Here is a 12,979-nt window from a genome sequence, read left to right as displayed (position 1 = left end):
AAGCTGTATATAGGGAAGTGTGACAGAGCTACTTTGGGGAAGCTGAACGATATCATAAGTAGAATGCGATGCCGTAAAAGATATAGAAGCGGGCAAAGAAATTTTCAATGTAGCCTCTTGTGCCTTAAAGTGACGTTGCACGTATCTCTTTCGTCGAATCTTCGTATTTCATGATAGTTGCATCATCAGTTTCACTTACTTTCAAACTAAGTTATTCATCTGGAATGTACCGCTCATTTTTTGGGTTCAGCTTTAGCGAACCCGCGTTGTTAGCTTCAAGCCTTTCAAAAGAACCGGCGACCGCTCCTAGTTAGGGTGTGTCCAAGGGCGCTTTAGCTTCATTAACAATAGAGCTGTTCTGCTGCTGGCGTGCCATTGTTTAGCTTCTAGCTTAATTATGCAGAATTCAATGTGTTTGTTCTCCTTGCGTTGAGTCCTGAAGCTTCCAAGATGGACTGTCGTTTAGTGAAGCGCCATTCTTTCGCTGTAAAGCTGGGATTTGCTCTGCTTCAATCTATGCACTAGACGAATCTCTATTGCAGACTTGGCGAAGCTTTCAGGTTTCTGTCTCTGTCGAAAGTTTGCGACTCACCTTGTTATCCAGCTCCCGTGGCTTGTGACGAATGTCCCTTCGCATCTGCTCAGGCAGGCTATCCCGGAGATGCTATTCTTGTCGTGTTATTTTTTGGCCCCAGAGGAGGTAAAGAAAAGGCAGAGAGGAAGCCGGAACACCAAATAATGATATTTATAGCATGGCTGCCATGAGGCATGAATATGTAGCGCGCACCGACGCTGCCGCGCGGGGACGCTAACGTAAGTACTCTAGGCCGGTGCCTTCGTGCCGGCTACGAAAGGCGACGAAAATAAGGTTGGGCTGCCCGTTCTCCACGGCCAAGCATGAGACGCGCATTGCTGTTCTAGAAGCCCGTTATGCTGGTCCTCTGGTTTCGGCGCTCCACTGTGACACCTCGGCTCGTGTCAGCGCACTTGATTTCAACCTTTATGTCTAGGCTGAGAAGAAAAACGAAATTTAACGGTAACTCTGGTCCTTAAAATTTTGCACTCGCTGTACGTGCTACTTATTTTCGATACCAGTTGCCTATATTCGGCACATGGCCCCAGAAACATTGGTGATAAATTAATCGTCGACTTGCAGCAAAATGCGATGGACCCCTCAGGAAGCGTCGAGGCAGCTCAACCGATTGTGCCAAATACAAAGTTATTCACCTGCTCTCAAACCCAACGGGAGAAGTCGACCGTATCCTCGGCAGGTGCATCTCTGACCTCGTCCAGGTAGCTGATGGTCAAGCACCCGGCTTTATGAATAGCTGCGGAACGACCGACCCAAGTCACACTACTCGAATGTACCTTGAGAACAACCGCGAGAAGCAGCGACTGCTCCACTGCGCACTCCTTGGCCTAGAGAACGCATTTTACAAGGAGCTTCATATGCTGCTCTGGCACGCGCTTCCCCGGTGCCAAGTGCCCGACGAGCACGTAACCTGGACGTAACTCCTGTAGCACGGCACCATGTTAGCAGCGCCGCTGCGGGGTCAAAGCCACGAAACATGTCCATCGGGGTGCAGAAAGGCTCTGCCCTGTCCATGCTACGGCTTGTGCTCGTCATGAACGCTATTTGCACCAGGCGTACTAAAACTGGCATCCTGCACTCTGCTCTCCGCAAAGAAAGTGCTCCTGGCTACGTATAATAAAGCTCATTTTTAACTGTTCGTCTAGAGTTGGCATGACCTCAAAGAGGCCGAGTACTTGGAATATGGCACAATCAACACCAGTGGTCTTGGCCTGCATCGAACGACTTCAAATATCTCTTATCGTCGATGTAAGCTGACGGCGGCGACCCTAAGCAGGAAACCAGCGCAGGCGTCCTGCCACCTCGCAGAAGTAGTGCACAGTGACAGATGCTCGCCATGACGTCTGCATGAAGGCCGCCTGGAGGCAAGTATCTCCATTCAGGAATCAAACTTGTCGCACTATACGGCTACGCCTGCAGGCCTGCTACAAAAGGAATCGACTAGGACCATACCTTTATACAGGGAAAAATGTTGACCTGGATCAGCGCCTTCACTAGATCTGACAACCTCCAAAAGACCATATCTACTGGCGCCACCGCGTCGCCCCAATTATTGAGAATATGTGCAAAGGCTGTCTCCGACGATACAGCCACGTACACAGGTCTACTAACGACTCGCTTGAGCACATCGTCTGCAGCCTCAAAGTCTCCAGAAAGCGTCCGCGGGGCCGGCCGGAACATTGCTGGGCATACACGGCGTAATACACCGATTTTGCCAATTAAAGGCAACAACTAAACTAAGCCCGCGATCGAGCGCAATTGAGGCTGAAGTCTAGAATAGTCAACCTCTCAACGGAACGGGACTCAGGCTAAGGAAACAAATTTTGCACACCCTTACAAAGCTGCGATAGGCTCACAAATGGTTTGCGCAACAACCAGTGGCGTTGAGTACTTACTTCCCTCCAGCAGTGTTATTACACGCATAACGCGCTTTTCACCTATGTGACCACTATCCATGTGGGGGAGGGGCTTTTATAATGCACCGCGAAGCGGATTCACTAAACAGTTCTCCTATTGTAGAATGTGTTTGAATAAAATGTGCATAATAGCTACTTTTAGTAATTCGCGTGAAACGCAACCCCCGTCATATTTTCATAAGATATTTACAAGTGGACTTATTTTAACACTGCAGAAACCATTTAAATTAGGGCAACAGAATCCAGTAGCAGGAACACATTTACAACAGTGGCATGAAAGCTGCTCTGCTAGAGGGACCAATGACGCAGTGGTTATTCGAGTCGATTGAGTGCTACTAAGAAGACGTGATATGACCACCAAACGCTCTGAACATGTTGCCCAGGCCAAGTCCTTGCTGCAGGAGCACCTGAAGTAAAACAAATAAATTCCAACTATACACCGGCTACTCTGTTGACGTGGAACGCTAGATTAGGAACTGTAATAGGAACCTTTCCAGCACATTTGCTTGCAGCGGTCATACCGCACCTCAAGTAGCGACGCAGTTGAGTATCTCATGTGTCTTTTTTCAGACACTTGAGTGTGTCTTAAAACAAAGCTGCTAAGAGATTTGCACGACAAGGAAGGACGTAGATCAGTGGTACGAGCACCTCTAAACACGTAGTGACTACAAAAAAGAACAATGCTGAAGCACATTTGCTAAACTGACCCAGCCGTTCGTGAGCAAGGAACTCAGCCGATGAGAAATTTGCCTACTACACTGTATTTGCACATGGTATCCGAGAATGCGGGTATGGAAAACAAGATAGGACAGTAAACCTCATCAACACGTTCATTTTGTTACGCTAATGGTAGTATGAAGCATTACGAAAGTGCACACAGTAATTCGAAGAGCAGACGATCCGACTTGGTAGAATGAATCGGCGAGCCTCCATGTAATACCGGACCAATTAGGTATCCCAGACGGACCATAGATTTGTATGAAGGAGAAACTTCATTTACTAGTCAAGTTTTATCATTACTCCGAAATAATTGACCAGTAGAGACGTTTAACGTTACTCAGCAGACGTCAATAATGGCTTCATATAGAACAGATAAATTAGATGCGAAAGGCAATCAGATTAGTTAAGTTAGATATCCAGTTTGCTACCAGGCTCTGGGAGAGGGGTGAGGGAAGACAGAACGATAAGGAATGCATACAGATAGAAAGAGAGGGAGATTTTAAAAAAAATGAAGCACACACATTCACACGCCCAGGCTTACCGAGTGGGCCGGAGGTACGACTTAGAGAATGAACGGAGCATACATCAGCTTTGCGCAATTATCTTCTTGATATCTCTTGCTAGCTTTAGGTGAAATGACTTGCTAACATTGCATTTAACGTCATCGCGTGATGAGCCCAGTAATTTAAGAGTGGGTGCCCACACAGAGCTATTCCTGCATACACTTGCAAAGCCGGCACATTTTCTCTTCGTCATCCTTTTTAGAGTATGCTGGAGATAATGCGTGCATCTTCAGGAAAAGCACATATATATTATCTCTCATCTTTTCAGCGATTCCAATGAAGAGACAATACTACTTTCATTACTACGACCGAGTGGCTCAATGTGCCGTTATCACATTCAGGGACATGTATGGTATGTACAGGACAAAAGTAAAGTAAAAAAAAAATGTGTTGTCGTTAATGTCTTTTGAGTCAGTGCAATGCAAAATGCATAGTTTGTGCTTTCATGCTGTCTGGGAGCTTGTAAGACAAAACAATTATACAAGCCATCTGGGCAAGCTTCACAAAGGTTTTCGATTGGCCAGGTGCTTTCGCTAACAATATGTCCATCATAAACGGGCTGGCATTTTCTCTTACAGTCAATTTTAGGCTAAGTACGTATTTTGTTAAAACAACCTCAAGCCAGTTGCAATAGTGAGTCATTGTTAACGTAGAGCTCTAAATGATAAAATTTAGAAGTGAAAGCGTAAACATTATTATCAGCAGTCTGGATGACCTTGTGCTGCTTTATCTCGGCCGATCTGGCCCGAGATACATGAGGCGCACGTGACGAGCATGTATCACCGACTGTTCACTTATTACTAGACTCAAAAGCTATCAAAGGTTAATCCCCATATCTCATTTGATCCCGCCTAAACAGTTTGAGATGCAGTCTTTAACCTGATTGTATTTATCACCATGAATCAAGTTAGGTTCTCCATAGAAATATACCTGCTTCAGCTATCTTATTCCTCGCATCTTCCCTCACCGATATCCTTTTAGAGCGCAGCTCTTAGGCGCCCGCTCCAGCGGCGATCGTCGGCGTTGGCGTCCCTCGTAACCGAGCGAACGAGCACAGCGGAGGATAAAAGAGCGAACGCGAAGCACAGGGGAGGATGAAAGACAGTGAGAACGAAGGGAGCGCGACGAGGAAAGGGGAAGAGGAGTGTATGGTGAAAGCGTGAGAACAAAAGCGTAGTGACACGGCGACTATCTGCCGACGATGGTTGCGAGATGGCGCCAGAGTAGCACGGGCAGCCTGTTCACCGATGATGCCACCGATGCCATATTTGCAAACAAAGCGCATCGTGAGCGGACGTCTGTCTGCAGTGGCTGCCGTGAATCGCGCCAGCGCGTCACCCACGCGCTGTCTCTTCCGAGCTCCCGATTTGCGAGGCAGTCACGCCACACTTCGCTTCAGTTTCAATGTGCCACATGAGACAGGTTGTCTGCACCAGCCAATAGATCGCGAAATGAAAACATGTATAGAGCGGCGCTCAAATTTTGCATTAAGGAGTATCGTAATCGCCAATGCATTGTTTCTACCTGCTGATATCCTAATGTTCTCCATCCGCTTATTATTTAGCCTGCCAGGCTTTCTCACACAGAATCCTGCTGTCGGGTATACCCAGACAGCATTGATATGGTTACGTGTGGAAAGACACAGACAAAAGAGGCTATTTACAGGCTATTTACACTGGAGCCAGAGAGCCAGGACAAGACTCGCTCGCGCCAAGGGCACAGATCCACTTCGTCATTCTCACGGTGGCTCGTCGCTTGAGCATCTGGCGATAATATCGTAATACTAACCCCCCCCCCCCCCACCGGCGGCAAAAGCGCCGTCACGGTGCTGTTAAATATCCAAGACGCGTGGAGAGGTGTAGGGCTTGAGCCGAGCGACTTGGAGAATGTCACTGGTTGTCACAGTGGAGGACGTAGTGGGCGTGGCTAGAACGATTTCGTAGGTGACATCGGTCACTTGGCGGAGTACGCGATATGGGCCTGTGCAACGGGAAAGCAGTTTTTCACAAAGGCCAACTTTACGCGATGGTAACCAAAGCAACATAAGGGCGCCGGACACAATATGGACATCACGGTGACGTAAGTTGTAGCGTTGCTTCTGTTTGCCTTGAGAGACTTGTAGACGAGCACGCGCAAGTTGGCCAGCATGGTCAGCATGGGCGATTGCATCACGAGCAGAAACGCTAGTTGAAGCTGTGGTTGACGGAAGCACTGTGTCCAGTGGTAATGCCTTTTCGTGGCCATACTAGAGGTAAAATAGGGAAGAGCCAGCAGTTTCGAGACGAAAAGTGCTGTACACAAAGGTAGTGTAAGGTAGAGTCAAGCTCCAGTCACGGTGATCGTCTGAAACGTATTTGAATGGCATGTCCGTAAGGGTGCGGTTCAGTGAGGCCATTCGTTTGAGGATGGTAGGATGTGGTAAATTCATGCTGTATTGAAGCAGGCGTGCATGATGCCGTCAATTACTTTGGCCAAATACGTACGGCCGTGGTCTGTCAGCAATTGTGGCGGAGCACCATGCATCGAAATGATATCACGCAGGAGGAAGTCCGCAACATCAGTTGCGGAGCTGGTCGGAAGAGCGCGGGTTACGGTGCAGCGAGTCACGTAGTCCGCCGCCACTGCAACCCACTTGTTTCCTCGTGTATATTCCGGAAACGCGCCGAGAAGGTCCAAGCCGACACGATGGAAAGGCTCGGCAGGGATGTATAGCGGCTGCAGGTAACCAGCGGGGAGCTGGGAGGGCTTCTTGCGTCGTTGGAAAAGTTCACAAGCGGCGACGTAACGTCGTACGGAACGGGCAAGACCCGGCCAGAAATAACGGCGACGTACACGGTCATAGGTTCGAGATACGCCGTGGTGGCCTGCCGCTGGTGCGCCCTGAGGCTCTTCTAGAACGGTGGAGCGGAGGTGTTTAGGTATTGCAAGTAGGAACTGAGAGCCGTCCGGATGAAGTTTGCGACGGTAGAGAGCACCGTCGCTGAGGACGAAGAGGCGTAGAGTAGCATTGGCCGGAGAGGGTTGAAAACTGTCGATGAGTGCTCTGATGTAGCCGTCAGGACGTTGCTCGTCGGCGAAATGAAGCAGCTGTGATACAAATAACACGCAAGCAGCACTGGTAATATTGAAGGAGTCAGAGTCGTCAACCGGGTAACGTGACAAGCTGTCAGCGTCTTGGTACAGGCGGCCAGACTTGTACACCACGGAATATGAAAATTCTTGTAGCCTCAAAGCTCATCGACCAAGCCGGCCTGTAGGACCATTTAGTGATGAGAGCGAGAAGAGAGCGTGATGGTCAGTGACTACGGAAGGGCGACCGTAGAGGTAAGGACAGAATTCCGCAACCGCCCATACAACAGCAAGGCATTCTCGGTCCGTAATGGAACAGTTGCGCTCCGATGGTGGCAGGAGGCGGCTCGCAAAAGCAATAACGCGATCTTGGCCACACTGACGCTGGGGTAAGACGGCACCTACGCCATGACCGCTGGCATCTCTGCGCACTTCTGTAGGGGCATCAGGGTCGAAGTGGGCGGGAATTGGGGGTGAGGTTAAAGAGTGACGAGGCGAGAGAAGGCGGCGGCTTCCAAAATAACCCACGATAATTTTACGCCTTTCTTCAAAAGATTAGTGAGGGGTCTAGCAATTGCCTCAAAATCTTGAATAAAAAGACAAAAGTACGAGCACAGCCCTACAAAACTTCTAACGTCTGCGGCTGTCTTCGGAGCCAGAAAGTCTCGGACAGCGCGAGTTTTGTCGAGATCAGGCTGTACTCCGGAACCGTCAACATGAATGTTACGTTTGGAAAGATGCAGACGAAAGAGGCTATTTACAGGCCATTTACACTAGGGCCAGCGAGCCAGGCAGACACTCGCCCGCGCCAAGGGAACAAACCCACTTCGTCGTTTTCGCGGCGGCTCGTCTCTTGAGCATCTCGCGATAATATCATAATAATATTGACCATACGCAGGACTTGACAACAGACGCAGTGCAGTCGTAAAGAGAAACAATGGGCCAGAACGTTGTAGATTATATTTAATCACTGCATCAAACGAAAGTTTGGCCCTATGTAGCTCAGTTGTATTACAGCATTTATTACTTGGCGGAAACGGCACCTTAATTGCACCCTGACGAACGCTCCAGGCCCTTTACTGTCCTTGGCATGGTGGGTTCCTTGTGTTTTGATCTGAAAACCATATAGATTGCACGAACCGATTCATTGTTCCTCAATAAGGGGTAGGCGGGGCGGAAACAGTGCCAATTTCTGGGCAAGAGTTCTGACCGGTTAACCAAGCTTTATCATAGCGCCGTGTAGAGTGCGCGGCAACTGCCGCCTTTGTTTATCGCAGTGTTCACGTGGCTACAGAGTGCCGCGTCTAATCGTTTGTGTTGCTCAACGCCGCAAAAGGTAGCACCGAAGCACTTACCGGCAGCTGATTTTGGTGTCGTGCCCCTGCCACCTCAAGTTCTTCCCCTTACATTAGAGACTGTGTTCACGCGGTAGTCTTTCTGTGGTGAGAACCCTGATGCCTTTCTGTCTGCTTTTATCATGGTCATCCAAGCCAACTATGATAGCCAGGCTCATAGAAGAACGTTTAACATAAATAAACCTCTGAAGATAGCTTTTCTAATCACAGAGGAAGTTGTACAACGTCTAAGAAGCAGGAATATACATGTACTTGTAAGGCTACCTACACTGAGGCTCCAAAAGTTGTCATTGAAGCGTCCAAGAGTTGCCATTGAGTAGGGAATTCGGAATTGGCACAAGGAAGGACATGGTGTTTGATTCTAGGACTCTAAAGTGGAGAAAACAACATGGCTCGTGGAGCGCTTGGCAAGTACTGATTCAGTGCGTGCAGCGCGCGTGCCGCCGAGGTATAATCTCTCGCCGCCGCCTTCATCGTTACACAGCAGCGGCAGCAGGTATACTTATCTTGCAATGGTATGGGAACGATGTAAGAAGTTCAATCATCAAAATGTAATCATCAAATGATCTTACATGATCAACAGGTTTAGGCATCCACCTCGTGCCAGCGAACGCGTGAGTTTGCCGTGACGGGCAGAATGAAAAACCTCAAGAGTAAAACAACGACGAACAAAACTGTCTAGAGCAAATTAACATCAGTAGTATAACACGCTGTGTAGTTTTTAGGGGTAAACTTTTCCCTTTCAGTTAATACAGCATATGAATAAGCCAATGTTTATCATATTGGGGCGGAAACGTTGGACCATTTGCTAATGCGAACGCTGCCACTGGAAGTAGCTTATATCACCTGCACAGCAGTGCACGCAGTATAGGAAACGGTGTAAGGCTGGGGCGACTAGGTCGTGATCCCTGGTTGGTTGTTCTACCTTCGTCATTCCAGCTTCGTAACCATTGCTCGACATACTGTCGTCTTCATGCTGTACTCGAACGGTCATTATCGTTCCAGAAACTTAATCCAAATATCCTCATGTCGTCGTCGTCATAACGTCTTCTTTGTTCCGTCGACGTGATTCCTTCGTAATCATGCTGTCCTCCTTCAGGTGTCATTATGCCGCAATTATCATGACATCGTCGTCATTTCTTCGTTGCCTTAATCTCGCCGTCATTGTTCGCTGTCATACTCTCATCGTGTTGTCGGTGTGGACGTTCCATCACCGTCATTCCAACTTCGCCATCGGAACCTTCACATACTGTCGTCGTCACAGCGAAATGGTCATATTGTGGTCGTCTCAGAGCAGTCGTCATGCCATCGCCATCCTGCCGTTGTGGCCATACAGTCGTTTTCATTCCATTGGCGCCATGTCATGACCAATTCATAAACGTCATACCGTGTCGTAATACAGTAGTCGTTCTACCAGCACTATTCCTTCTTAGTCGTTCTATCGTAACCATGCCATTCAAACGCGAATATGGATCCACATTCGTCAAACAGGAATGAGGATCCATCATCCTGAATCCAGATTCGTCATCCGATTCTCGTTACAACATCACGGAGTCGTCCTCACGCAATTGTTCTAATACAGTCATTCTCCCGCTATCGCCTGCACGCACTCGTCGTCATCACATGCTCTTTATGCCAACGGTGTCACACTGTGGTCCTTATACTATGGTCATCTTTTGAGAATCGTCATCTTATTGTAGTCATGCCATCGTGAGCCCTAGTGGCAATACTGGAAAGCACAGTGAAAGCGGCTCAAATAGCAGAAGAACTTATATCACGAGTTGAGATTCTACGACTCACGACAGTGTTGGATACTATTGATGTGCTTTGAGAGCCGCTTGTCTTGTGGTTTGTCATTCGGGAGCAGGTCCACTGTTTCACTATATATATTCTTATTTTGCAGTTCTGGCATTCTTTAATATAATTACTGTCTCTACAACGTGAGCATATAGAATTCAGTAATTGCGAAAAGAATGAAGGGACCCTACAATTTTTATTGCAGTAGACGACAAAGTAGCTTGAGGAAGATATACAGGGTGTTTTTTTAGCTCCACAAAATTCATTAAAGATTGCCTATGGCGATAGCACAATTCTAACCCTTGATCTAATTTAGTCGATGAGGCGACTCTTACTGCTACGAGAAATCAAAATGTTCAATTCAATTATTAACATAATTACGTCACTCAACATTTTACTTATTTACTTTAAGGCAAAAATTTAAATCTACCAATTACAGTAGGTGAGTTCGCAAGGCGTATCCACCTGGAATGAATTCACTGGATAGCACCACTCAATCGAGATATTAATTTTCAACATGTCCGACGAGATGGACTCGCGTTGCGGTTATTATTTCGCTAAATTATTTAAGCAATTATGTCGTATTATTAGGTAACCTTAGGGATGCCTAATACAAATAAATTATGACGTTAGGTGATGATGCAAACGTCCTAGTGTGCAAATTATTAACTAAAACAGCAAAATATTGTTCAGTAAGCTGTCGATTAGACCAAAGCCTGAGAACAGTATTTCGAAGATGCTAGCACGGGATTTTGTTGATTTAAATCAAGTAGTCGGTGGGAACCCGGTTGGTAGAAAAACTAAATTTGAGAGGATGAATCTTCTGTAGCAGCAGCAATGGGAAACTGCAATGTGGCAAACAAAGCTTATTATGCTGTGAGGTCATGGTCTAAATTCGAGCTGTTTGTCAATGTGCTTCTCAGTGAGTTTTGAAATATTACTCCATCACCAAGCAAAACATCGCAAAACGCCATCATCTAAAATGACAGGCCAAACTTTCGCTTTGACTCAATCAATTACGACGCACAAAAAAAGAAAGAAAAAGCGAGTTCATACACCGTATCTTACCTAAAAAGAATGGTTATGAATGACCTCAATTCCCTGAATAAGCCGAGTCTGAATGAATGAGCACAAACTTTTAGATAATTTTAGTCTTTAACACGAGATGTACGATAGTGAACTTAAATATATATTTAGTTGCAACACATAACTGTTCGCTCCTTCTTGATGTACAAAAAGAAACGAGAAATGTCCCCCATTTGGACGGAGTTATGACTTTGCGTCTTTCTGTCGACAGTGACGACGATATTCAAGTTGAACATTGCGCTTAGATCCTCCTTGACCATTTGTGGTACTGCTTAGAACGGGTGAAGAACAGTACATATGACTGAACTTCAAAGAAGTGCGTCCTCCCAAGGAAACTGAAAAATACACGCGCCTCTGAGAGGAACACTTCAATCGTTTTCATTGACATGGGTATAGAGATCTGTCAGGTGCTTAATATCCCGAGTTTCGGAGTTACGAAGTGCGATGGGCACATATTTCGGAAGCACAAACCGCTCACGGGTTGCAAGGCTACTCGACCAGTTTCACTTTTGCGATTTGACTGCAGTATCCCGTCGTTTTAAAGAAACCACTCTGTGCACATACGAGTTTACACCAGGAATTATTCATGGAGTCGTCACGCAAGATGGTAATAACAGCTCTAGCATGGAGCGTAGCGTCTGACAGCCTGCCATAAAACCTTCCGATGGGTAATAACAATTCGTTACACTAAAAGTTTCGGAAACATGTTTTTATTTGGAGAAACTGCACCATACACTTAAGCAGCTGCTCAGTATGAATGCTGGATACTACGAACACAGTGAGTAAATCTCAAACTGACGTAAGCCTTTCGCTTTCCCTAAAATCGGCAAGTGTCAAGACTGCTGGTTCCATCTATGTTAGATATCAATTGAACGCAAGTTGCGTCACTTAAAAAGGCCGCTAGTTCTTTTTTCAATTGTATGTTCTCTCTGCCCGCAAACAAACATTGCCCTTCGACCCATTAATTTATCCGGCGACGAAACGCTTCAAAGTGAATACCCCTCCCGCCGTGTTGGCTTAGCGGCTGCGGTGTTTAGCTGCTAAGCACGCGGTCGCAAGATTAAATCCCGGCCGCGGTGGCCGGATTTCAGAGGGGGGCGAAATAGAAACCCACCCATGTCCCATTCAGAGGGGGCAGGGTAAAGATCCTGCGTTGGTCAGACTTAATCCGTAATTCCCCACTACAGCGCGTGTCATAATCAGTGCCTGGTTTTGGCACGCGAAACCCTAGAATTTAATTTTTTTATTTCACCGCTCGCTAGATTGCGTAAATACATAGGACATGCGCTTGTGAAAAATGTCAAATCAATGAAGTTCGCTACAATGCATGTGCCCGCCAAATGTCATCGGGTTGCTCACATAGCGCTGTCTATTGTACATTTTTGGTAGCTACATCATGTAACATTATTTACCGTATTTATTTTATCAGGTGCCCTGAGATGTGAACTGCATACTTGGAAAAACAAGGCATCATATAAATTTTATGGCAACTGTCAAAATGAATATGACTACCAGTGCCCTGGACGGAAAAGTCACAGCGTGTACTTATCGAATTGCCCGAACGCCGTATAAGTGTTCCGATATTATTCACAATAAATATGAAAATAGGGAATGTGCTTACACTATGTGTCGGAGTTTTCATACTTCTTTTTATTAAATAAGTTGTGCCAAACATGAACCGGTGTGTAAAAATACACTGCTGCACTTGGTTTTCGAATTATTCTATTCATACATTTGAAAGAAATGTTTTATTTAGAAACCAGACATTATGGAGCCCGTAAGGCACCTTCTTCAAGGGCGTGCAATGCAGTGGTAGTGTAAACCTCTCATTCTTTTTCTGGTGGCCTCGGGCGTGCGTCGAGGCTGGTTAGACGTTGCACA

The 12,979-nt window shown here is 46.7% G+C and overlaps 1 long non-coding RNA gene across 1 annotated transcript in view; it reads left to right on the top strand.

Moving 5' to 3' along the window:
- LOC142564628 (uncharacterized) overlaps positions 1–12,720 on the top strand; it is a 30,446-nt gene extending 17,726 nt beyond the window's left edge. The window contains exons 3-4 of the long non-coding RNA XR_012824632.1: positions 4,060–4,143; positions 12,528–12,720. This is a non-coding gene — a long non-coding RNA (uncharacterized LOC142564628). The remainder of the gene's footprint in view (positions 1–4,059; positions 4,144–12,527) is intronic.
- Positions 12,721–12,979: the final 259 nt, after the last annotated feature.

The sequence above is a fragment of the Dermacentor variabilis genome, chromosome 11 (assembly GCF_050947875.1).
Source record: "Dermacentor variabilis isolate Ectoservices chromosome 11, ASM5094787v1, whole genome shotgun sequence".
NCBI classification, from domain to species: domain Eukaryota; kingdom Metazoa; phylum Arthropoda; class Arachnida; order Ixodida; family Ixodidae; genus Dermacentor; species Dermacentor variabilis.
Note: the sequence above shows the minus strand (reverse complement) of the source record. Positions and strands in the feature narration are given on the sequence as shown.